The following is a 24300-nucleotide window of genomic DNA, read 5'->3' as shown; positions in this document are numbered from 1 at the left end:
AAAAGTAAGCAAGTGTTACACGCTTGTAAAACGTGAAGGCGAAAGCCTGCCGCCTGTGGACGAAGACAACGACGAACGAGCGAGCAGTGGCACGAGCGCGAGGGGCAGTATCGGAGCGCTGGCATAATCAGCGGAATTGGAGCCAGCTGTGGAGGAAGACGACGACGACGAACGTGCAAGCAGTGGCCCGAGTGCATCTCTGTGACCACGTGACGTGTGTAATCGGACACGTGCTAGTCACAGCTTTAGTAAGCCACAACCGTGGAGCAGCCGTGGCTTCAGGGAAGCGTGCTCTGCTCGCACCGCGGAGGCCCGGGTTCTATTCCCACCCAGACCGAAATTTACCAAATTTTCTTTTCAATGCCACTACTTTACTTTGTTTACAGGAACCTGCCTGAGAAATGTCTCGTCAATCCGAGCATTTCTAGACGTGATTTTACGCTTTCCAGCGTCGGCAATTTTTCTTCACGGCACAGTTTCGCCAAGGTCACTGCAAGGTCACTGAAAGGTTACCGCAAGGGCGCCGCCAACGTAGACACCTAAGGCTTTCGCCTTAATAATGTGTTTCGCGGCTAACTTGAGAGACAATATGTCGAAACAGGACCTAGTATAACAACATTTTCATACTAACAGCGGCTCTGAGCACCTGGAAAGCACTACAGAGTGCAACGTCCACTCTGCAGTATTATATAATGACCACCTTATTTAGTGCAACTCCGTCAATTATGTAATTGCAATTGTGACGAGCTAATCGCTCGTTGCATCCAATTCCTAAAGTAATTAAATCACTGGCAATCGAGAAATATTTGCTACCGGTGATTCTTTATTGTAGGTAGAATTTCGATGAAATCGTGGGGGATGTCAGTACTGCTGAATGTCTCCCATTTAACAGAAAGGTGCTGTATTACAAGTACGGCAGTGTTGGGCTTGACTATGTGAGGGTCTTGAAACGTGTTGTATCCCGGTAGAGTTACTTTCCCGTGTGTTTCCTGCAAGGCTATAATATCAGGGAGCTCGTTAAGATTCTGCAGAAATAGTGTAAGATTTGCGCGCTTGTTGCAGAACCCCCTGCAGTTCCACTGCCAGATCACCAGACTACGTGCTGGCTTCATTATTATTGTCGCTGTCGTAGGTAGAATTCTAGGAAATAGCGTCAGTAGGGATACATCCCCCGACCTCACCCTAGCTCACCGCATCACTCAGGCGACGTGGCAAAACCTCCAAAACAACTTAGGAAGCGACCATTACATCCTCGAACTCCGCGTAAATTTCAAGCACAGACCACTGGCCATGAAACCACTAAGGCTTACCAATTGAATGGAATTCAGAAAATCTCGCTCCAACACCAACGAAGAAGACATTACCGACATAGAGCAATGGGCGAACGCTTTACAAGCAGATGTAGAGGCCCATACCACCACTCTCCCGTCAGATACACCCTTGGCAACAATTGATTCGAAGCTCCTACACATGTGGGAAGCGAAGCAAGCCTTACTCAGGAAATGGCTAACAGCCCGTTACAATCACAAACTCCGAATCAGAATCGCCAAATTGGACTCTCAGATTGAAAAATACGCTATCAAATTGAGGGCACAGCAATGGACTCAGGTTTGCGAAGGAGCGCATGGTCATCTTAGCACTAAAAAGACCTGGCAATTGCTCCGGCACCTGCTCGACCCCACCACATCTAGGACATATAATAACCACCAGATCAATAAACTGCTACATGAACATGCAGCGGACCTGCCGACAATGTTCAGTAACTTGGCTTCCAAACATATGCCCCCTCCTATGCAAATCCCCATGCCCGACTATACTGGTGAACCCAATGAGGACCTTCGCAGCCCCATCACAGAAGCGGAGGTTCGACATGCCCTCAACCAAGTGCGAACTACCACGGCACCAGGTCCAGACTCTGTGGCAAATAAGACGCTTCGCAACCTCGATGAGCAATCCATACGCAAACTCACCGAGTATTACAACCACTGTCTCGAAGAGGGCGAGATACCCCAACAATGGAAAGCAGCCAAGGTGATCTTCATTCCCAAGCCGAATAAGCCAATTCACATTGATAACTTCCGTCCCATCTCTCTCACCTCATGCATAGGGAAGATCTTGGAGCACGTAATCCACCTACGCCTTTCCAAATACATCGAAGATCATCGCTTGTTCCCCTCGGAAATGGCTGGATTTCGCAAGTCTCTTTCTTGCCAGGATGTCATGCTAAGGCTCAAACAAGATATCATTGAACTGAGCGACGCACGTGACACAAAAGCGTTGCTGGGCCTCGACCTCAAGGGAGCCTTCAATAATGTGTCCCACTTGGCCATTCTACGCGAACTTAACAGTATAAACTGTGGAGAGCGAATCTACCGTTATATATGCAGCTTCCTGACGAAGCGCACTGCAACGCTCCAATTAGGCAGCGAACAATCAGGTCAGATACGTTTAGGAAGCACTGGTACGCCCCAAGGGGCAGTACTCTCCCCCCTCCTCTTCAATTTGGCTATGCGACCTTTAGCTTTCGCTCTAAAGAAGATTCCCGACCTCCAATTCTCACTGTATGCGGACGATATTACGCTGTGGATGACCGGAGGTTCGGACGGGCACATCCAAGACACCCTCCAAGCAGCCATTGACCAGATCGAACAAGTAGGTCACGACTTGAACCTTAGGTGCTCCCCCACCAAATCAGAGCTTCTCCTTCTGCCCCCCACGAGACGCTTCAGGACATCGCCCCCGAATATCGACCTCACAGTTGAAGGGCACTCCATACCCCAGGTAAACAGGATAAGGGTGCTAGGTCTTCACCTTCAAAGCAACCGATCAAATCAGCGTACCTTGCAAGCACTACAAACAACAGTAGATAACACGCTACGCCTCATAGGAAGGATCTCCAATAAACACGGAGGGCTTCGAGAGAAGGAACTGATTCAGATCATCCAAGCTTTTGTCCTAAGCAAAATCACCTTCGCACTACCATATCTCTCACTCTCTAGGAAGGAAGCGGACACTGTAAACTGCTTGATCCGCAAGATACACAAAGTCGCTCTTGGTGTTCCGATTAGAGCATCCACACAGAGGGTGATGGCCACAGCCACAATCAATACATTTGAAGAATTAACCGAAGCACATCTATCATCGCAATATCACAGACTCTCCACCACTGCAGCTGGGCGTGAGATCCTGAGACAACTTCACTACGCCCCACCACTCAACGAGAACAAGCGACATCAACTTCCTCCGAACATACACGGCCAATACCACATCCAACCCCTACCCAGAAACATGCATCCCGAATTTCACGTCGAACGCCGGAAACTTCGAGCCAAGGCGCTACAACGCAGCTATGGACAGGCGGAAGGAGTTTACTACGTGGACGCCGCAGCCTATAAAACTAAACATCGTTATGCTTTAGCGGTCGTAGACAAGCAGGGCAACACTGTTCGTTCAGCATCAGTCAGGACCACCTCAGCGGGCGACGCAGAAGAGGCCGCCATTGCACTCGCATCGGGGCTACCTGATTGCGATGTCATCATCAGTGACTCGAAGACTGCTATCCGGAACTTCAGTAGCGGCTACATTACAAACCTCGCGCACTCTCTACTAGTCGCTCACCCGCCGAAAAACTACATCGCTCTCATCTGGACTCCAGCACATCAAGGGCTACCAGGCAACGAAATGGCTCATGCCGCTGCTCGAGGATTCACGGACCGAGTGGACGGAAATGTGGGCCTTACCCCAGAAGCCAATGACTCCCAACAACAGACCAATAAAGACGCACTCATCACATTCCATGAAATTTGCACACATTACAAACACCAACGCCTAGCGTATCCACCTCTCTCTGTGTCGAGCACGCGCCAGAGATAAATATTGTGGCGCCAACTACAAACTCGCACTTTTCTTACCCCACGCACTTTGCACTTATTCTTTCCCGACACATACCCGACACCCAAGTGTCGCTTCTGCCCTGTCCAGACAGCAGATCTCTCCCATATAATGTGGAAATGCCCCATCAAATATCCCCCCCGCAACCTCAAACCATTAATTATTAGCGAGGAGCTGTGGGAGACTGCCCTGCGCAGCTCCGATCCCACCCTGCAGGACCGAGTCCTGAGGTGGGCTGAGGAGGTAGCGGAGGCCTACCACGACTGGTAGGCGGACATCTGGCAGCACAAGATGCTAAGACTGGAGCACACAGGCCTCCCTCTCTCCCCCCCCCCCGGCCCCTCCCCTTTCTTAAAAAGGGAAATAAAAGTTCATTCATTCATTCATTATTGTGTTCAGCAATAACAAAACGATAACAACAAATATTGATCGGCATCTACTGAACATTTATATTCCATCTGCCAGTAGACAACAAAAAGGCTTATTGTTTCTAGAATAAGCAAATCCAAGAGGACGCTTACGTGTACACATGCTCGCTTATCTATGCATGTTCACGCACGTGTGGTGGAGACAGTGCCTGCTTTCTGGCACCATGTTCTTTAAATAGCGGCAGTGTCTTAATCGAGGATAGCACACGCAGTTTTCAATTGCGCCATCTCATGTACAAAAATGAACGAATAAGATGAAACGTGCCCTGCTAAATGTCTTGAAGCTACAGCAACAATGCTTTATCTCGAGATTACGATACGGCGGGATTTCTATTCTCGCTTTGAGTGCGGCATATGCGGCAGGCTTCTAGCTTTTCTTTTACATAACGTCATCGGGCAATTTAGCGCTGTCAAAAGTGCGTCGCACTTACGAAATGTCTTTCCACACGGCGTAACGTATGGCATCCAATTTATTTTCTCTTCGTCTAGGGGTAGGGGGGAAGCGAATGGCACGCTGCTGAAAGGTCTTTGGGATAATCAAATTTGCTGCTTCCTAATGGTCCTGCCTTGAGTAATTGGATTTCGACAGCCGTCTCTTTTCCTAATGTGTTACAAATCCGAGTTCTTAAGCTGCGACAGTCAAACTTGGGGCGAGCTTAATGTCTAAGCTGGGGAGAAGATAAATAAAAAGAACACTGACAACTCAGGATCCGCGTTGAGCTTGTTTTCATTCTGATGTAGGAAAACTCATGCTGAATTCTTTAATTTTGTGCGAGATTTTTCAAGAGGCTAATTGGCTTTGCCTATCTCCTTTTGAAAGCGCATGCGTGTTTTGTGAAATATTCTTAGGTAGGCAGGAATTAAAGAAGATCTCGGTACTTGTTCCCACTCGAGAGTCTTCAAATATCTTTGGAATTTCCTCTAGAAGATTTTAAACATGCTGAAATGTTCCGATATAGTCTGGCGAAGATAAGATAGCGATTTACTAACACAACATCCTCTTAGGAAGACAACTGAAGGAATAATAAAAGTGCATGAATTATATTTCTAAAAGCAAATAAAAACTAGACCAATTATTACATTCTCGGCATAGTCAAAACGTTGTTTCAGCTGTCACAACTTGGAGTTGTTGATTTATTAGGCCTATATATCTTTGGCTCTTGGCAGGATGCTGGCAAAAAAAAAGGGGGGGGGGGGGGATCGATGTGTGCTGCCTTCAGGATATTTTCACATATACGACGTCGTTATGGCGGACGCCAAAACACTTACAAGATACAAACATTCACGTAATATACACGACTGTGTTGCACGGTGCAAACACTCAAGAAAAAATATATATACGCCGCAACAGTTGTCAAACGGAACGTAACAAAATGTCACTGAAGCGCTTAAAAGGGGCCTTGAAACACTTTTGAACATAGCAAAAAAAAAAAAAACGTTGCCGATCTGTTACCGAGGCTCCTGTGAACATGTGAGTCAAATGTTATTGAACTGCATGCAGCCGGGAATTTACAATCTTGTGTCAAAAGCAGTGAACAGTCGCTTGCTCTCGCATCCGTAATGTCGTCATCGAAAGCAGTTGACCTACCAACGCTATTGGCTGATTCCGTGATCGCGAAAACATTCTCAGTAATACGTGTTTGCTAATTTTGAGTTAAAGAAATGAAATATATGTCCGCGACCTCAAAAAGACAGAAAAATTATTTCATATTTGCCCTGCTCGTAGTCTCCGAGATGGCAGCGGCGTGCTTAATAGCGTAGCCTATCACGGCCGCCACCGGTTGCAGCGAAGAGCCTTTTCGCCACCGCGTCACTCAACGTTTGGCTGGGGTCTGTCCTCTTGACTTCTACCATTGTGGCTTTCAGCGCTAGCGGTAACGAAAAGAGAGACAAAGCCAGATATTATTGCGATAACTCCACTTCTAGTTGAAGGATTCGAAGAATTTCAATGCCATGAGATTCGTGCAATGACCTAATAGATATTAGTTAGCAAAGTGCATGTTTCAGGGCCCCTTAAATACAAGTGAAAGATCAAGTAAAGCGGCTTGTAGTAGCATACACTGTTTATCAGAATACATCACATGCACAACGCAAATATTTCTGCTCGCAATTATTTCCTGTTATACGCTATGCCAGTAAATCAGAAACAAAGAGCCCGTCTGTCATCCTTGCGATCGACAAAGTAGCCCATCCCCATCCACCCTCTATTTTTAGCGCACCTCTCTTGCGTGCAAATAAGTTCGAATTTGAGCGCCACACAGTTTGTCTTGATCTGCTTCTGGCAGTTGTTTTGTTAGTGGTCTTCGTCTTGTTATATGCAAATCTAACCCTGTTCTTTTTTTCCTGACGACGGCCTGCAATATACTGCCAAATACGGCAGAGCAGCAACCAACGATATGCAGGCGTTTGCTAGGAAGACGATCAACAGAGAAGTACCCTTGTCAACGAGCCTTTGTTGAACCAAAAGAGAATGCCATACATAAGCACTACCACCGGTACGCACTTCGAACGAGGTCACTCCAGCTCGGTATTCTTCTTAATTTTCTGGACGGCAAACAACGCTGTTATTCCTAGCACTATAGTTTCCATGCATGCACTGTTTGTTACATCCGTTACCCTTACTTGAGATGCTCATGCTCGAACAGCCGGCAGCGGCGAGCACACAAACTAAAAATAAACTAGACGTCGGGGAAAAATTTTTGCGATTCAAATTCGTGGCGGTCAGGAATGTAAATATTTTAGGGCTAACACTTTGCGAGCGTCTGTTGCATATGGAAGGGACATAGGGATGCGAGAGAAGAAAAGAAGGAAACAGGAAAATATTGAGAATTCTACAAAAAAATGTACGACTTTGCATGGATACTGTTTCCGTAGCACTCATCCCTTTGGTACCGTCGTGTTTCTTTGTTACCTTAGGTACCTTTCGCACTGGTAGCGTTCTCTATCGTTGATCCTTAACTCAGAGGCACCCGCGGTTCCACTGACATCATCTCTAGATTTTGCCAAGCGGCTCTAAACTACTTATGCTGCCATATGGCCTACCTGTCCGCGACGTCAATGCTTCACGGGTGATAACCATAGAACACAAGAGAGCTGTCAGTGTAGTGCTCGCTGAAATAATTTTAAGTGTAAAAACCGCGCTTCAAAACTGCTCAACTGTCTGGTCATTTATAGCACTGCACAACTAAACCAAATTTGTGCATTTAAAGGGAAAATAAAACTTCGCATGTGTCGTGCACAGCGGGAAACCAGCTTCTATAACCAATCACGTGGGTGTTTATTTTCTTCTTCATCTAATTAATTTAGGGAGCATTTGCACCTATTATCGTTTGTCTATTTGTCATGGAAAAGCGCACTAATATTGACTTTTGCAACTTTCGGTTCTGGGTGGCTATCTGCTACCTTATCGGTCCTGGCATTGAAGATGGGCTTAATTTATTTGTACGTAGCTTCCCTTAATATTAATCTGACGAGCATTTCGGCTCGGCTATTGAGTTATATTCAATTCAATTACATTTATTTCACACATCAGAAGAGAATGATGTTGTGGGCAGTGGACAAATATCCTCGAAAATGGGCTTGAAAGTGTCCACTGACCATCATTTTTCACAGAAATCAGTACAACAGTGCAAAAGGTAATACAAAATTAACATTGCACATACGAATACATTAAACAATCGACGAAGTACACAATCTCCAGATTACATGTCATGGAAACACAAAAAAAGAACTGATATGCAAAGATTCAGTCATGACGTGATAAATGCTGAGTAGCGTGTACAATATAAGGAAATGATTAAATTAGCTATGCGCATGACCAGCGTAAAGAAAATTTTTGCACAAGAAAACATACTTTGGGTATATACATGTGAAAAACAGGAAGGACGTAAAAAGAAGACCAATATGGTGTTATACGCAATATAATTTATTTATTTAGTTGACGGGGTAGCTGCAAGCGCAACCATTGATCACCTTAGTGGATTCTGCAACGTCGAATTCCCCGAATATTATGAAATCGAGGGTCATGCGTATTTTTATTTTGCGTCCAACATGCAGTAGTCTTTAGTATTTGTGCTTTTTCTGAGTCCCTTTCGAAACACCTAATTGGCGTAAGCTCGTGAAGGTCAGGACGGTCAGGAAGGGAAACTGCAACTCCCTGAAGAGTGGTTCTGAGGGGCTTTCGTATGAAGCATCCGCAATCGCTTGAACTTTTTATTATTATTATTATTATTATTATTATTATTATTATTATTATTATTATTATTATTATTATTATTATTATTATTATTATTATTATTATTATTATTATTATTATTGTTATGTATACTTTTTTTAACGTTTAATACAGTAGTAGTGTTCCATACTAGGTAGCAGTAACTTAAAATCGACACGAATAGAAAATTATAAGTAGGAAGATTCACACTTTCTGAGACTGAATAACTTAGTTCAGGAAGTAAACCGGCGACTCGAGATAATGTAGTCACTGCATGGTGCACTTGTGGATTCCTTGACATGTGCTCTTCGAAGAGAACGCCTAAGCACTTAACTGTAGGTACTAGTTCAATACATAAATTTTCAAACTTCTCAACTTTTGTCTCGGCAGCATTTACTGCAAGAGAATTTGTAGTAGACAATACTGATAACTTCGTTCGTTAGCACTGCGTTTGCTTTATCACTGTAATTAGTATAGTAGTGTCATCAGCGTAGATAACAAGCTTAGCGGAGTTATCAATGTAAATGAGATCATTTATATATAAGTAATAGAATAAAGACCGCGGGATGCTTCCTTGTGGCACCTCTGATGCTAATGCTCCTAAATCGCGTGCATAGTTGTTGATAATCACTATGTATCTACTGGTGGTAATGAAGTTAAGATTGAATTAATTCGAAACGTACACAACAGAAGTCATACTGACTAAGCTTTTCTGTTAAAGTGAAATGGTTAATAAGGTCGAATGCTTTGGAGTAATCAACGAAGATACCCAATGCACACAGCTCGCTTTCAGAGGCGTAGAGTATTATTTCCTGCTACACGGCAACTTCGACCGTGACTTTTCCAACTTTCGTGTGGTTATCTTCAATATATACTTTTACTTTTACATCGACTTCCAATTTACCAGTAATGGAAGAAACGCACTGTGTGAAAAAGAAATGTCACTGACGATACAATTATTTCCTTCTGACACCTACGAAGCTGTTGCGACTGCCTTCGAGCAAAGCCTACTTAATTACCCGGTGGGCGGTGCACATTGCTGTTTTTTGCGCATTCGTTGTTGGTACTCAGACAATGACAAAACTAATTTTAGGAAATACAAAAATGTATAAAGAGACGAGGAGAAGCAATCAGAGACAAGTCTAAAGCCTTCGGGGCATCCCTTCATGTGGCGCGCAAATTGGTAGCAGCACGTCTTCTCTACTTTCTTTACACGCTCGTTTCTTGAACCCGTAGATTAAAAGCAGCGAAAGGCACAAAACAGGCCGTCTCTCTCGCTTTTCTGATCGCTTTTCGTTTACTTGCGCGCGTACGCTTTGCCGATCTTTTCTCGTTGCATTCACCCACTGAATCTTCGTGCCCTATCTCGTTTTCGCCCAAGCAGCGAACAGACAAGAGAATTACTTCCACCAGCCTTTCGCCCAAGGGGTGCTCTTCCTGACAGGCACCAAGCAGCCATCGCTAGTCCCCTAACATGCAGGCACCAGACCGACATGCGGGTGACCCGCAAACAAGGGCCCCGTCTCGCAGGCTTATCGGACCGAGTGCAGCAACGGCTTGTATGTTTGTGTGTGAGGGGGGGGATCGGGGGGAGGGAGGGGGGGCTTTGGATTCTTTGAGCAGCCAACCAAGCTGTCGCTATCGGGTATATAGGGAAGAAACGCGCGACATAGCAAAAGCCGCGTCGTATACCGCCTATCGGAAACACAGACCGCGAACTTGGCCTCCCGAGTCGACTCTGTGAGCGGAATGCCCTCCGTTTAGCGAACGCCTCCGTACAGCGTCGGCGATGTTAGACCGGGGTTAGAGCCACTGCTTTCGATGACGACAGGCTTCGCCTTGCGTGTGGACGCACATATATATAGTGTGGCCCGCGATCGTACTTTAGTTGCTCGGTGGGCCCTCTTGTGCCAGGGCAGGTCTCCGTATCTTCTCGCTCCGCTGGCTATCTTTAATGACGCTGCTTGCTTATGCAACGACTCTCTGGCTGCCTCGCCGTTCCAAGGAGGGTGCTCGTCGCAGGGGGAGAGCCGAATTCGATTGCGCCTCGGCCTGTGTCCTCCGCTGTGTGACGACGAGAGGACCGAGCTCGGCACGTAGCGTTCGCTTTGCAATTCCGATAGCCGCAATCTCTGTGCACGTAAAGATTCCATCGCGTGGCAGGTTTCGGCTTTCGAATCCCCCTAACGACGGGCCCCGGGGCTTGAGAGAGGAAAGAAGGGGCGATTCCTGAGGGGGAAGAAGAAAAAGAAGAAGAAAAGGCGAAGGGAAGGAATAGCAGCAGAAACAGAAGCTCCTATAGAATAGTAGCAGTCGACGTAATGCTACCAGGCAGCCAGCGTGAACATCCCGTCTTACAGCCCGACCCGCTTTGAGCTTAGATTTGTTGCAGTGAGTAAATGCGGGGCCATAGTGGGCAGTTTCAGCAGCCGTAGCCTAAAGCCTCCGCGCCACCGACAGCCAAGAAGTCTGCTTTATTGCAGCCGGTGTAATAACGGCGCGATGTTGCAACGCGACCCGCACACGCCTGTTTCTACAGCACTCCGCCAACGAATCAAGCATGTGCTTCGCCTCGCGCTATTGGTTTGCTTGTAAAAACGAGGTTGGCTACTTGATGGACACCTTCTTCCCGCTCCCCCCTTTCCGCTCCTTCTCCCTCTTCGCGGCGTCGCCCTCATGGCACCCGCTTTTTCACGCCATTTAAAGGCTTTTCTGCACAGCTTAATATACGTCTTGAGAATATTGTATTTCCACCTATTCTGCAACTCGAAGTGCAGATAACTCTGCTTTCTTTTACGATGTTTATGAAACGTTTCCTCACACTTTCAGTCGGCATCAGAGGTACCTTTGGGGAGCGCACAGGGCGTAGTACGACAATGTAGCAATATCTTTCCCTTCGTCGAAAAGCATTCGGAGCAGCAATAAATTTAGGCTTACGTTGTGAAATAATCAGCCGCTGAGCTCAACAAATGCGAAAGTCCGGACCAATCGACGCTAGTGTTGATTCTGCAAACAATGTAAAGGAACGCCTTTCTTTTTTTGCTTTCTTTATGCAACTAACATTGTTTGGGAACTTCCTGCGCTTTTCGGTATATCCGTCCGTATCTAACCTCTTTCACGCCAACTTGGGTCGCTAAATCTGTTCACTGGATATGTGCCTCAACAGGCAACTTGGGAATGAATAACGTAGGTCATTGGGTTTGTGCCCCTGTGTGTGTGCCACTGGGTATGTTCAAGAATAATAGACAACTTCGGTCATTGGATCTTTGGTCATTGGTTATTGGATTGGTCATTTCATCGGTCATTGGATATGTGCAACTGAGCGTGTGACACTGAATGTGGGTGAGCATTCTTTGCCAATCCTCTACCTAGTGTGCCACTGGGTCAATGTCCAGATCGACAAGCAGAACAAAAGACAATAATTGAGGAAGTCGGCAAAAGAAAATTGAAGACATCAGCTGCGTAGAAGTGAAAAAGTCGGCATTTGAGGCCGCCGAGTGTGGAGAAAGCAGTGAAGTGAACAAAATGGGAACAGAGCGTGCATTAAGCGAGGAGCGTTGAGCTAGAGACAAATGAAGAAAATATCGGTAACAACCGAAAATTTAGTAAGTAGGCCACAAGAATTTGTCGAAGAATTTGTCGATACGGTCTTTCGCTTCATGGCATCAATGCTAATCGCATAACGTGGACATTCATTGAGAGATGGGTACTGTCGGGACTTCCTTTTTTTTTTTTTTATTCAACATCTGGAAGCTGTATTTTAAGTGATCCTGTTCTCTTCGGTGCTGAATAGCAGCGTAAAATAAAGTTATGTTGGGATTCAGCATTTACTTTTTTTTATTAAAGCTATAGAGCTTTCTTATTTGATTGAGGCCTGTTATACGGGATCAGTGCATGTATCCGGTTCTATGCGGTGTGGCCTTAATAAAACATTTATGTTTTCTTTCCTTATTTCAAAAATTGTGGTTAGGCATTGTAGTCTCACTCACACCAAACCTGACCAGACATCTCGCTCGGGCTTTCTGGTCTTGTCCAGTTTACAATACTTGTACGCCTAATTAATTATTTCAGGCGATTTTTTTGTATCTCCTCTCCAAAATTTGCTTTAGTATCTTTTCGGTTTCGTTAATGACGACAACGCAAAGTTGGCAAAATGAGCACGTAGTCTGGTGTTTGTTTACACTTAATTGCTCATTTCACGTCCTTCAAACTTGTAATTAATATTTTATTCAAATTTTTTGCTCTTCTCATATTGCAAATCTTGTCTCTGTGTCTCTTCTTGTTCAGCAAAATGGTGAACTGGGGAGTTGTCTAGTTTTCATTGTTAGGAAGAGCAGAAGAGACAAAGACGACACAAGAATGCAGGACGAGATCTCTTCTTGTTCGCCCATGAAGACCACTCAAAGCTTGCAACATGAGCATAATGTTACGTTACGTACAATGCAAGTCATGCTTTGAATGACTTAACTTCTTATTGCAGTAAACTGAAAGAAGGAATAACGAGAATCTGAAAATTTCCGACGCCCAGTAACCCACCTAAAATGCAAGCGATGCGCATCATGTATTAGCGTACATGTATGGTTGAACCGCCCGAATATAATTAATTCTGAACTGGTTAAAATTTTTGAACCATCCTCCTTTCCTTTACTGCTCGAAAGCATAGAGGTGAAATCCAGGGTGCTATGAATCATGTTCGCGTATTTGCCTGTATCACCATTGGGCCAAAGGCAATGAGGTTGTATTAGCTAGTTACAACAAGGAATACGCGCCGTATAGAGGCGCTGAATACATGTGGTTTTCTCACCACCGCCGAATCGCTTCAGCGCACCTCCAACCTTTCTTTCTTTCCTTTCTTTTTTTAAAAGCTTGTTTACTGCTTTCAAGCAAGCTATGCTCTAGCGTGGCCTCAGTTTCAAACAGAAGCCGTAGTAGAGTGCATGTCGCACCCGAAGAAAGCAAATACGAGCTGGTCGTATACGGCGGGGTTTTGTGCAGAATGGCCGAGAAGCCAAACGACAGCAACGTGAGGCCCTGAGACGGGTAAGCCACAACCCTGGGCAACGGGTGGCGCATGTTGTGCAGTTCCAGTTTGAATCACAATACATAAGAAAGAACTAAAGAGCACTACCTAAAAAAAAAAATATCCCCGACTGGGGTTGCGTATTGGTGTGTCTCTCTGTTGCAGTAAGCCAGTAAACCTGTAGCTGTCTAGACCGACGTTCGAGGGCACGGCTGCGTCGGCACCCTTCAAAGCATTCGGACACTGCACAAGGCATTACATCGGCGTTATCGACGAGGCTGTATTATGCGCGTTTTCATTCTGCTCAAAGAGGCACCCGTGAAGAGCCACCGCGCCGGGATATAGTAAAGCACAAAGCCAGAAGTTTTGAGTCGAGTGCCCTACACGCCCAGCGGCCCCTCAGCTCCCCGCCAGTGCTCCCTCCCGCGCTCCTCCCGCCCCACTTTTCCTAACCCTCCCCGCCGCCCAACGCCCCCCTCTTAAGAAGGCCGCGCGAAACAAACAAAACGCAAGCGCATTGCTACAAAAGACCGGTCACACGCGGCGCAGCGCACACCACGCTGGGAGTCCCCCCACTCGGTGCGCAGCTCCTCGTCGACCTCGGCTTGCGAACGCGTAGGAGGGGTTCAGTCTGTCGGGTGTGTGGCAGCGAGCTAGAGAAGCCAGCGGCCAGGCACGTGAGCTCCGGACGGACGGCCGCTCGTCGCGCAGCGGGAACTCTGGAAGTGCGCCTCGGTAGCCTGTCCGCCCGGCGCAGCCGCGCAGATGGGAAGAGAGGCGCACCGGACATGACGTCACACGCCGGAAATCGAGGGTGAAAGCACACCCCGACCAAGCTGCCCGGAGGAAACGATGGGGGAGAAACAAGAGCAAAAGTAATGCTGACGGAGAGAGGACGAGAGAGGCCAACGTCGGGTGCAGAGATGCCTGGGAAGAGAAGGGCGGGACAGGCGAAGAAAAGATGCGATAGTACAAAACAAGAAAACGTCGGAACGCATCACAAAAAAATAAAGTGAGGCCCGAAGCAGGGGGCGGCCTGTGACGGGGCGGCCAACGCGCGCCGCTGGTGGTGGCGAGGGCCTGGGAGAAGTGCTTCACGGCGCGGCTCAGAAGCCGGGTTTCCCGCCGCGCGCTGTGCATTGGCGCACGCGGTGCCGCCGGGCTCGGACGCACGCTCCGTGGCCTCGACGCGCTACGGCGTCGGTGGAGCCGATGCATTGAGAAGCAGCGCTGTCTGTTGCTGCTGTTGTTTGGCCCCAATGCGATGGAGTGAAAGTGGCGACGTGCTCCTTAATGTGAAAGGCAAAGAGGGCCTGGCACTCGTCTCTTTGACTGGTGCCCCTAGCAGTGAACGTTGAACGGTTTCTCTCGTTGAACGTTGCGCGCTCCGACTGTTTGAGCTGGGATTTAGCGAGCTTTGCTCCGCTTCACTGTTCAAACTGTCTGCTCCACGTTTGGGAACTCCGCTCACTTGAACGCCTGCACCGGTTGAACATGGCTCGGGCTGCCTCGAAGCAGACGGATTTTCTTCTAACAAGTGTTCGGACTACTTGCTGCTAAGTTTCCGCCTCACGGTCTGACCACCACCATCCGCCCACAGGCCATCTCTCTGTGCTGTTGCCTGGAGAAATTACGGATGACTCGAAGCAAGTGGTTTTACGTCGATGCACTCTTCCTCGCTTGTGGTAAGCGCTTGCAGATATCCGTTTTTTCTCTCGGCTCTTGCCATAGACAAGTATTCATGTGAACACACTGTTGTGCTGTTTATAAATCTAGAAATCAAACTTTCATGAGTCAGAAAGTACTTCCAAAAAACTGCGCTCTTCAGTGGTTCAAATAACCGACTTTAGCAGAGAACTAAAGGAAATGCGTTCGATGACAACTAGTCTATGAAATGACGCGCACGCAGTTGTCACATACCTTCTTTCATAACACCACCAGCTGTTGCGTACACGCAAACAATTGCACCTAAGCTCTGTATCGAGCTCATATTTCACTGAGGCATAGGTGAATGTGTTATGCTTTGTTAAATGTGATGACTGCTTTTTTTTCTTAGTGGGTATAAAAGGGATCTCATTAAGACACTTGAAACTGTCACCTGGATTGGCGCTTAAAAATTTAAGCGTTGAATCTGTGGTCATTAGCGGTCATAATTCATAAGCTTCTGTCACTAATTGTCTCATCTTCAGATATTTATGAACATGCTGAAGAGGCTGCAGAGTTTACTTGCGTTTTATCGGCAAAAGCTTCTTCATTCTAAAGTATCAATAGCGCACGCATCTAAGCAAGCGTCATGATTTTCTTGAACGGGTTGATGACCACAAGCCGCGCCTCCTTTTTTTTTTCTAGAGCCTCTCACGGGAGCTTCCTTTTATAAAAAATTGACCCTTCATAATTGTGAAACGGCTTCAAAGAAAAAAGTTCTGCCTCATAATGGGCTATTTATTTGCTCACACGTTTCAGTTCACACGTTCCGTTCCGGTGCAAAAAGATGGGAGCATCATTTAACGTGATCCACCGCGAATAGGTCGCAGGGTAATAATTTTCTCTTGGCCTGTATAAGATGAATATTTTTCCGCATGCAATTGAAAGCCTAAATTAACAGCAGACAAAATTAGGGCAAGAAATTTGCATTCAACATCCTGCGGATTTTCAAAATTGTCTTCTGAACAAGCTCGACTATACTGTTCCGTGAGATGTATTTTAGATACCTGCTTATCGGATTATCTATAGGCCAGCCGCCCAACGTAGCAACTGGTAGTACATAGGTGAAGGAAGCCAACACAAGGCGTGAACGAAGACTGTGTAGTTTGCAATTTACCCATCATGGTCGGTTCTAGCGTTGTGCAGTTCTAAACGACATCACAAAGTGTGCAAATTGTAGGTCTTGATGTACTTTTATTTATTATTTGTTCAAATGAAAATAGAAGAGATTTATCATCTTATAACAGTGACAGGTATTTCTTCGTGTGTAAAGGTTATAATAACATAATATAAATAAGAAGAAACTTCGCCGATTCGGAAATTCACTAGCAGAGTGAGCTAAACAGAGAATATGTGCTTCCCATAGAGCCCTAGACACACTGGAACATACAGAGACAAAAAGCGAGGACAAGTTGCATGAAAAATATACTGAGTCCCGAAAGATACACGTCTATCAAGTCACTTTTGTCTGGTTTCATCACTCCACGTCGCTATCAGTACATATCGAGTGCAGTTTTAGTGCATGTTCCCACTTATCCCTAACAATACGGAAAAGCACGCATACTAATAAGGCTCACATGTGCCGAAAGAAATCATTTCCCGCACAGTTGCTCATGCGGCATAATATTGGAAGAATTTAGGTTAAACAAAGTAGTTTTTCTGAGCATCACGTGTAAAGATGGAACGCGAAATGGGATATTATTTTGCACTTTTTCCTACAAAGTCATGCACAAGAACATCATTCAGAGATCCAACAGTGGCAACCAACAAAGTAAATTAGAGCGAAAACAGGCAAGAAAGAGCCTCAGTGTAATACCCTCCCCCCCCCCCCCTCTAACTGATGGCGCATCGGCAATATTTTATTATTCATAAAATAACCTACTCAAACACTCACCTTTAGTTTTACTTCGTTGTAAATTTCCTTTTTACACAAGAGGATAAAAAATACGTGAGATTGTTCACCGCGATAAAAACGAACATCTCAGAAGAAGCTGTTCCATAATGCGATACAAGGGACGCGTAGACATGAAGTTTTGTTTTCACTCAGCGATAGACACGCCGGAGTGACCACGACGTGAATTCATTAAAAAAGCGTCGGCGAGTGGCTTCTTGTATCTAAAAACGTGCACGGCCAATCGATCTTCGGCAGGGTCATTAGAAGGCACGACGGAAGCACGAGCATAACGAGGTTTCCCGAGACTCAATAAACGGTTCCAGAGACGGTGCACGGAAAGAACGGCGCAGTTGTTTGTCCGGCGGGCCCGTCGATAACGTAATTATTGCTTCGCGTGGTCTCGTACGATACCGTACGAACCAGGTCTCGCGAACGCTGTGTGATTCCGCCTTGGGCGTATAGACTCCTTTGTCACTGAAGGACTGTTTCTCGGACGAAACCGCATATCAGCTTCGCCACGTGGCCTTCCACGAATGTCCAGGCTTCTGCACTGAGCATCACTAAGGTTGCGATCATAACAACAACAACAAAGATGTTATACATACTTGCCAAAAACAGCGCTAACAAAGACGAAGGAATTAGCGTAGGTTCACACACAAGCGCTCTGTGTGAAAACCTACCTCAATTTCTTCGTACTCGTCTGTTTTTGTCAAGTGTTAACGTGCGCAGACTTGCCCAAGTTTCCCTGCTACCCAAGATCCTATATCGTTCCAAAACCTGCCTTTCGAACGAATTATGCAGATGGTAACGTGTTTGGAGTTCCGTTAAACTAACGTGTATTGACGCCTTTTCGAACCATGCTTGTACACCATGCCAGTTTTGACATCTTAACTGTTCTGACCTATTTTATGTGCGTGCGTTTACCAGAAGCTTGCTGCTCTCTGTGCGCGGGGCCCGCGTGAGCTGGCAACAGTTTCGCTAATTAATCTGCTCTTAGCAAGTGCAGCCGCTCGTCGTTAAGCGACCCTTTTTAGCTATCGTCAATGCTCGCTCACGGAACCCCTGCTTGCGTTTAAACTGGAACCACTCGGCGTTTATACGTTCGCGTAAGAGCGTGCCTGTTTACGGGTATTCTGGTAAACCATTGCTCATTGTTTCTTTTTTCTTTCGCTCCTTTTGGACCTGCTGCAGCTGACCTCGTTTTCGCTTCTCACTTGTAACTGTGAACAACTGAATTTTGTGTCCTTCGATGAAATCTGGAAACTGTGTCAAACGAACATGCACTATTTCACGAAGTAGACGATGACGGGCTATCATATAGGATACCACTATGGGCGTTTTGCTGGTCCTCACAAGTCGTCGGGTTGCTTATTTATGCTGATCGCTCTAGCGTTCAGCTTGGTTTGGCAACTATGCGCGTGTGGATGTTCCATGTCTCCTCTGTTTTCATCTAATAGCTATAGCCATAGCTGAGATATAGTTTAGAATAACGAATAGGAATTTCTCGTGTTTGGCTGACTTCCTTGTGTATCGCTTTTCATTCGTTCCTTTGTTTCACCCGTCCTGCTAGACACTTTTTTTTTCTTCTAATGCAGAGTAGCCAACCTATTGGCTACCCTGGTTAATCGTCTCGCCTTTCCTCTTCTTCTTGCTTCCCTCTTCAATGCTTCTTTTCGCTACATTCTCGTTGCGAGTTCATTACTTCTATATTTAACGTCTGAATCTAATGGTAAGAATAAAACATTTCCATTTTTATGATCTTAAGTATGTCTATGAGGCCACGCTTTGTCGTGAGAGTTTCAATCACCTTGGAGTATCACTACACCTCAAGCTGTCATAGGTGGGAAGTATAAACCCCATGCAAGCGATCTTGCGCGCGACGGCGACAAGCAACGTGATAGAGATGGCTGTCGCGTTCGCTCGTCGCCTACAAGTCGTACCCCACGTGACCCATGACTTCTAGTGACGTCTCCCCGATGTTGCCGGTATGAGGGTAGCAAATAAGCGCCAAAACTGGCTTGACGCGTGCTTTATTAATTTAAGTTGATGTGTTTTACTGTAAACTGAAGCATAAAATATGTCAGAAGCTCTTGCAGTAGGTTCGTATCCTTGCAGGTATCAAAATTTAATCGTTTGCTCGATCCGTGCGACAATCGATTGCACTTGACTGATGTACATCCAGTTCCGGCTTCGCGCTATTGGCTAGTCGCTCATAGCACTTCTGAGCGACGAGCGATGCATTCTAGATTTTCAAAACCGAGCGATCGAGCGACAAAAACAAGCAATCTGTTCGCACAACGGCCCGTTTCATCGCTCAAAGCAATCGCTCGTCGCCGTCACGCACAAAGTACTGTCATAGGGTTTGGGCTTTATCCAGAAATTAAAAGAAACAAGAAAAACATGACAACATTAGTTCGATCAGGTTCGATCGCAGCTGAGGCCATCCTGTTTATTATCCGTTCGTTCCTTTGTTTTTAGCGAAGCTGACCGTTGCCATGGCAGTAATCAACCACAGGCATTGCTCACAGTCCATTTTCTGCACAGACACGAACGCAGCAAAATTTTCATGCTGTCACATTTGATAAATGAAATTGCTAAAGCCTCCTTGTCTATATTTATAGGCCCTACGCACAAGAAATGAACAACAAATTGCTCTAAATAGGTTGCTTCAAGGCTGATTTGCTTTTGCTGAAGCATGAAAACTCTTCCCATTTGCTGGAACATGACTGCCTGCCTTGAATGGTATCCAGCGAGCATCCACAGTTTAGAAAGAAAGGTTTCTATTCAGTTCTCCTCATGTGCTTATTATTGTGGTTTTGTCAAGTATTAACGTGCGCCAACTTGCCCGAGTTTTCCCTGCTACTTAAGATCCTATACTGTTCCAAAACCTGCCTTTCGTATTTTCACTGCTCAATAACTGAAATATGCTTTGAAGGACGATGCTTCTGACGGGAGTCAGTACACGCGTAGTTGAACGTAAAGCTTGGCTAGTGGGTACATATGCGTGATGCAGGTAACTATGTGGCTGCAGTGATAAAAATAAGGTGAATAAAAGAATCTTCACTCTTTGCTCTTCGAGCAAGGCGATGGTAAACGTGCAGTGTGAAATCCACCGACACATAGCATTCTCTCCACGCAGAAGGCACCCACCGACGTGAATTATCCTAATAGGAAATCATGTTTGCTTGGTACCACACTCTTTATTTGACATTGTCTTACTTCAGTTTTTGTGATCTATGATCTTGTTATTTCCTATTTTCTTGTCTTATTCCTATTTAATAAAGTCCTTTGTCTGTCTGTTGTCTTATTCCTATCTTCTGCGTTTTTGACCCCTCCTTAGTGAAGAGTAGGCAGGCGTTCAGCCAATTCCGGTGGCCGTTGTCAGCGTGCCCCTTGCTTCCTCTTTTCTCTCTTTCAATGGTATACTGTCATTTAGTTTCCACATGTACATATGAATTAGGCACGAAAGAAAGCCTGGAAACAGCTTTATGGGCCCCTACCACCCCTCTCCCCCCCCAAAAAAAAGTTAGGCAAGCAGCAAGCAACCGCCAAATTTCTGTACGTACACAGGAAAATGGGCACAGAGGATTGCTAATAGTAACCTATAGAATGGCTAAAAGAAAAAAAAAGCGAAAAAATGCATTGCACGGCTTAGACGTTTGACGAAGCAAACAGTGGGCATAAATGACAAAAATTCACCAACATATACAAATATATCGAATAAGAACAGTGTGGGCTTTCGTAAAACAAAGCAACCAGAAAAAAAGAAACGACAATAAAAAACGTTTAGCAACCGCTGACTAGAAAGTGGTTCAAAAAAATTAGAGGCAGCTTCACACTAGTGGTGCGAAGACTAGGCAAACAGCGAAGCTGGCGACGCCACCTAGCTTTATCTCGGTTCGGCCAAGTTTTTGCGAGGTTGTGCTTCGAGACTCGGCCACGTTTTGCGCAAGATCACCCCGGTATCATTGACAGCCCAAGGAGCAACGAACACTCGGTCATTTAAGTATCTGGACGCTCAAACACTTTTGCTCGGTTTCGCGGGCTCGTAACTGCAGATCTTCTGCGAATCGCCGACGTTTCGCCGCCGCTTCGGCGGCGCGATACTCGGGATCGGACCGAAGTCGTCTCACTCGCTCTCGAGTAGCGGTGCGGCGGCTTCCGCACCGCGCTTCCTCTTCTTCGGGAGTGACGCTCTTCTTCGGCCGCCCGATGTGCTCGGCCGGAGACGGCCTGGCTTTTGTGTCAACGCGACGGCGACGCGGAGCTATATTTCTTGTGAGTCCGCGCAGTGGCCTCACGGCTTAGCTTCGCCTCTGCGAAGCCGCGGCAGCCACTCCGCACGGCGCGGTGACGTTATGGCTCGGCAAAGCTAAGGCAAAGCGACGCGGCGCGCGCGATGACGTCACGGCTCGCAGATGGGGCGAAGCGTTGCTAGGCGACGTATGGTGACGTCATCGCTATGCGGAGGTTTTCCGGCATACACTCGACGGACCATCCTCGAGCTTAAGCAGCTTCGCTAGTTCACAGGGGCATGTGCCATTGCGCTTGGACCCTTTCTACAGTACCTCCAGGATCAGCCCACATTTCGGGCGTACACCACCGGACTACACCCAGCTTAAACAGCTTCGCTGTTAAACGCAACTGACCAAATTATAACAAACTGCTATTTAAACCAGTTCATTTGTAAAATGAAAGCTAATAAGAAAATGCTGTTGCATTAAAGGTCGAGGAACAGTGGATGAATGTCGTTTGATTTAAGTGTTAATATATCAATACCTTGACAAATACAGTTGTTTAGGAGCGGCGGTAACCCCATACACATATACACAAAGCAAATAATAATAATAATAATAATAATAATAATAATAATAATAATAATAATAATAATAATAATAATAATAATGTTTATTGCACCAAAAAATACAGAGCAACACAAACAGGCTGGTCTAATTAAGCCTCAGTTGCCTTGTAGGACCGTGCCTATGAGCATAATACAAACGGTAAATGAAAAAAACATACCGATGGGATACAAAGACAAAAAGAAAAAACAAGATGACAAGAAAATAAAATGAGAATAAGATAACAGTTGGTTATTCTACTTGAAACAGAAGAAATTGGAACAGTAAGAATTTCGATGCCAAATTTCTGTGAAAGTTTGTTTCCCCATAACTCGATCCTTCAATAATTTTTTCTGAGCAATAATTCTTGCGCTAATAATAATAATAATAATAATAATAATAATAATAATAATAATAATAATAATAATAATAATAATAATAATTGTCCTCCTTTGAGGCCCTTGCCCCTATAGAGAAATCACGCACGTGCGGGTTAACGGCATACAGGCAAGTGACGTCACAAACTGGGTCGCCCCATCGGATGACTTCAGTAGAACCAAGTTCCTGGCTGTCATTAGTGTCCGCTGTCGAATCCCTCAGTGTAGACATACTATTACAGCGTTATTTACACCTCGTTAATGAATTCAGTTGTGATAGTTGCCTATCTTGATTTCGCCGGCAGCAGAGAGTATGATGTATGGAAGGTGCATCGCCTGCGAAAATCACCTTTTGTTCCGCTAACCTTCAAGAATGACAATACTCTGTCTCAATAGAGGCGGGACGTTTTCGGAATGCTGTTCCGACTTTCATCCCGAAGCTGCTGCAATGTGTGAAAGTGCTCCAAACTCCATCACCTGTGTGGTATACATCAGCTGCATTTCGCCGGAGTGCCCAAAGAGTTCCACTTCCCACAACTCGTACTTCTGTGGCATTAGTTGCTGACTGGGAGAGCCCCTAGGCTTACACATTACGTGCGTACGTGCATCATGTACGTGTGCACACTTGTGTGTGTGTGTGTGTGTGTGTGTGTGTGTGTGTGTGTGTGTGTGTGTGTGTGTGTGTGTGTGTGTGTGTGTGTGTGTGTGTGTGTGTGTGTGTGTGTGTGTGTGTGTGTGTGTGTGTGTGTGTGTGTGTGTGTGTGTGTGTGTGTGTGTGTGTGTGTGTGTGTGTGTGTGTGTGTGTGTGTGTGTGTGTGTGTGTGTGTGTGTGTGTGTGTGTGTGTGTGTGTGTGTGTGTGTGTGTGTGTGTGTGTGTGTGTGTGTCGCGCTTAAAGGAGGGAAAGGAGGGGGTGAGGAAAAGTTACAGAAAAGTGAGAAGAATTGTTTTACCATCTCCACCACGGCTCATACCGCTCAGTGCTCGCACGCACTTCGACGTGTACGCCTGGCTGCCTTCTCGACCTGGCCTTGCCCGCGCTAATGAGCACTTTGGACTTGTTCGCTGATCAGGAAAAGCAGCTCTGACACGCTCCGACTTCATTTGCCCAGCACTAACACTGCGCCGCAGGTCGCTTCTATAATGCTGATGAACAGTTTAATAACAGGCAAAAAGAGTTCGAAATATATAGAAAAGAGAATGAGTCAAATATTGAAGAATCAACTACACATGGACGAAGCCGCATTGCCTGTCCCCTTCATTTATTATGCGAGGCTTGATTTCAATTCCACGGGACTCACTTTAAATTGTTGATTACAATATAACTCTGACAAGGAAGAAATTCGAGTTAATACAGCGTTGGGTGGACGTTCGCGCAGTAAAAATGGCTAGCGTTGTCCCAGCTGGGCACAGCATTATGTCTGTTGGTATGAGGGGCACCTGAACTTGGAAATGTGCTTTGTCACAGTTCGCAGAAGTAAGAATGAATAAGAGTTGGAATACTGTCCAAAGTGGCAGGTGAAACGATTGGATTAAAGAAAATTGTAGGCATATGATGGGGAGTCGAATGGAGTGGCATGAGAGTTGCTGGACGTTACTAGGAGAGGATTTTGTTCCGCAGTCATAATGATGATCATTTTGAAAATTTCACGCACGAAATAATGTAAATGGGATCCAACTGACACTTTTTGAAGGCTTGAAGGCAGATGGCTTAGCGTACATTGTAGGAGTAAACCTGATTACTTATTTTCAAGTGCCTTTATTATGGGTGTCTTAACTTATGTGTGTCAAAGACAGCCATTTTCATGCAGATAAAATTAGAAACTCTAGGTGTATACGTTAAGCGTCATTCTGAATGCATAAGCAAACAAGAAAAGGCTCCACCATGCAAACCTACTGTGTAGTTTCAAATGGGTGAAACAGAACGTTGCTAT

The 24300-nt window shown here is 45.8% G+C and overlaps 1 protein-coding gene across 2 annotated transcripts in view; it reads left to right on the top strand.

Annotated features, from left to right (window-relative positions):
• Positions 1-24300, top strand: part of LOC119456090 (hemicentin-2-like) — a 194522-nt gene that overhangs the window by 46604 nt on the left and 123618 nt on the right. The window contains exon 1 of one of the 2 annotated variants that reach the window (XM_037717691.2): positions 14367-15237. The exons of the other annotated variant lie outside the window; for it this stretch is intronic. The gene's annotated coding sequence lies outside the window, so the exon portion shown is untranslated. Of the gene's footprint in view, positions 1-14366; positions 15238-24300 lie in introns of those variants that run through there. 2 annotated transcript variants of the gene reach the window in all.

This window comes from Dermacentor silvarum, chromosome 6, assembly GCF_013339745.2.
Source record: "Dermacentor silvarum isolate Dsil-2018 chromosome 6, BIME_Dsil_1.4, whole genome shotgun sequence".
In the NCBI taxonomy this organism is placed as follows: domain Eukaryota; kingdom Metazoa; phylum Arthropoda; class Arachnida; order Ixodida; family Ixodidae; genus Dermacentor; species Dermacentor silvarum.
This window is presented reverse-complemented; position numbering and strand designations above follow the sequence as displayed.